The sequence below is a fragment of the Triticum aestivum genome, chromosome 7B (genome assembly GCF_018294505.1).
Source record: "Triticum aestivum cultivar Chinese Spring chromosome 7B, IWGSC CS RefSeq v2.1, whole genome shotgun sequence".
Lineage (NCBI taxonomy): Eukaryota > Viridiplantae > Streptophyta > Magnoliopsida > Poales > Poaceae > Triticum > Triticum aestivum.
The window spans coordinates 745,622,238-745,625,458 of NC_057813.1; positions in this window are offsets into that span (position 1 = coordinate 745,622,238).

A 3,221-nucleotide genomic window follows, 5' to 3' on the forward strand; every position below is an offset into this window, starting at 1 on the left:
CTGCCTGATTCCTGGGCTGGGCTCTCAAGATGTATTTGATTTTAATAAAAACCCAAACTCATATGACAAGGATGGATTTGGACGTGGTTGGTGGCTGGACGTGTCCGTGATGTCCGGTGGCTGGCTTTATTGGCGTTTACATTTGGTTTGTTGTGTGTTCGATGCCATGTTAACTGGGATACACGCACCATCAGGCCAATTTAAAGACCACAAGGGATGAACTATATCATCGCTAACTGCCCTCCGGGCTAGTTAGTAAGCCTCCTTCTTTGATCTTCTCATCTCACTAGTAAGCTTGCACGTGCAACGCACGTCTCTGCTAATGCTCTTTTAAAAGATACATCCACTCCCAATCAAATACACCTTGTGTGCATGTCTCATACTACCTTATACTTATAGTTGTTGATGGTAATATAAGATGACACACAAAAGAAACAGCGAAGGTAACATTCATCATATAGACCTGAAACCATGTTTTCAGGCCCTTACATCTAGCAAGAGATAGGTTCAAAGTTGTTGAACCTCATTTTTTCATAACTTATCTCCATATAAATAGAGACCATTGATGGTGCTTCCAAAAACTCTGAACATTTTGGTTTATCACAAACTACATAAAATAGATATGTGTGAACACCATGTATTTTGGAATCAATGTTGCAACTTGCAAATTATACTTTTTCTCCCCGAGAGAATTTACAAAGGTATGCATCAATGTTTGATTCTGCAATGTCAGATGCCAAGAAAGCACTCATACATTTTCAAGGCAATATTATTTCAAATCAAATGTCATGCACATTGCCTACCTTCTTTTACCCTGGAGATGAATTCATCCAGATAATCTTGTAGACCATCCATAACATTGTTTTGCTTGCAATTCCATTATGTACAAATACAACACCATTCAACAGGGTGCACATGCACAGAAAAAGAAGTAAAAGAGACAAGTTGGGAGTTGTACATTACTAACTAAAAATGATCTTTTATCCATTTTCTTAAAAGATTCAATTATTGTTGATTCTTCTTGGTAAGTAAAAGTAAGTAGGAAGACAAGATTTTGGTGAAAGGTTTTCTTTCTTGTTCTCTCTCCCTGTGAACTGTAGGAGTGATAAAAATGGTTTCTTTTCCTTTAAGCGGTAAAATTTTAATTGAGCACACAAGCGAAAATATTTTAATTTAGAACATATAAATAATGATATTGTTTGCTTTGGGCAAAAAGATTGTGAAGTATTGGTTGAGCCAAGGTATGTATTTCATTTCAATGATTCCATGAATGATAGAAGCAAAAATCTCTCATTAATTGATGGTCGGACTTCTTAGATTCAGGTAAACTGAAAAGATAAAAAAACAATCAAGAGAACACAGTATTTACTATTTTGCAAAAAAAAGAACATCAATTTTGTTCACATTTAATGAGAGCAATCTCCAGTTCTGCTCTCTTAAGTGCTTAAAAGGCAGTGAGACATGTGTGAATGAAAAATATACATACATAGTAGATATAAACTTTAACCATTGGCTATGTTTGTTCACTTATATGATCACAAAAAGTAAACGTATCCTGTTGTTCATAAATAAAGCAAAACATATCATGTGTCAAAGTATATACTAATTATGAAATAAATGTCAATCATGTAATCAGATATGATAAGCACACAAGCAAACATAAATGGAATGACATGGCATGAAATCTCTAGCCAGGTTTCTTTTTAATACCCGGAACAAGAATCTGGCTGGTCTCTTTCAATTGTACCTCCAACTTTGTTCGGTGACAGCGATGTGGAGTTTGGACAAGATTCCCTGGGAGCATAAGAGAAGTCATGAAGAAATGATTTTTACCTATGAAGTAGTTCGAACATGCTCCTATTGATCAGTACTAAGATGAAGCCCTGCTACTTGGTGTTGCTGCCTAAAAGGACACCTAAAATGATCATCGAGAACATTCTATTGATCCTTCTATTTTCTGGAATGACATCAAGAAGTAACTTCCTGGAAAGGTATGACAGTTCTAGTACTTAGAAATCTATTATCCTTTTCATTTTCTAGGCATATATTCTATCACATACAACCTGATCCTTCTGTTTTCTGTTCAAGAAAAGTGAATTCCAGTACGAATCAGATTTATCATCATGTTCTAAAAGTAAAATTGAATTTTCAACAAGCAGTATAAAGGCAAGCATGACTAAAAGTTATTTTCAAAAAAGCATGACCAGAAAAATAGGAACTGCAAACTATCTCAGAAAGATTTATCTGAATTTAAATATTTTTAGTGCGCGCTGACCTGCAACTCTATGTCAGTAAGCTTGTGCCAATTTATTTTCTAGGTGACGATCCAAAAATGTTTCCATATCGAAAGAAATACTGGAAACATAGTTTTGTCGTTAGATCCACAAAAGAGGCTTTCTGTGTCACAAGCACTCCATCCATTTATCACTGTGAAGTGAAATAGTTGATGTACACGCTTTTTGAACTTTAAAAATTTCGTGGTTTACAAAAGATAGGATGATAAATCAATTGATGACCAGAAAATGCTTAGAAAACGCTAAGAAAACATACCTTGCAGAGAACAGAAAATGTTGAATTTTTTTCTAAGACTATAGATAACACTATTACTGTATCAGGGAGAAATTTACCGCAGACTTATCTCTTCCGATGCTGCCTCCAACATCCTTATATAAAACTGTAGTGGGGCTTGGACCAGATTTCCTGGGAGCAAAAGAGAAGTGAAAATAAATGTATTATAGAGGTCAATAGCTGCCCAACAATAACTTTGAAAAGGAAATTAATCAAAGTCACTTGAATTGGATTCGATCTATTTGTACACACAAACACAAGAAACCTTGCAAATTGCAGTACAACTATGATATTAATATCATCTATGATCTCCAAAAATTACCAAAAAGGAAACCTGATCAGGGTGCCCAGCTGCAACGTATCTGCAATGTTGTCTGCTGTCATCCATAATCTCTAAGAAATTTCCAAAAGTAAATATGTAAAATATACCCAGCAAGCTACATGTGTAATATCACTTGAATTAAAACAAACGATAACACAATATTCATATGGATAAAATCACATCACCGTTTGAATTAAGAATGTTGTTGTCTGAGAGCGTGGAAAGTCACTGACCTGTTGGAATCACTGAAAACCAAGCCCCAACAAAACCAGGTTACGTACACCGATTCAAGTAACATAATAACTCACTCACATTATAAATCCCCAAAATC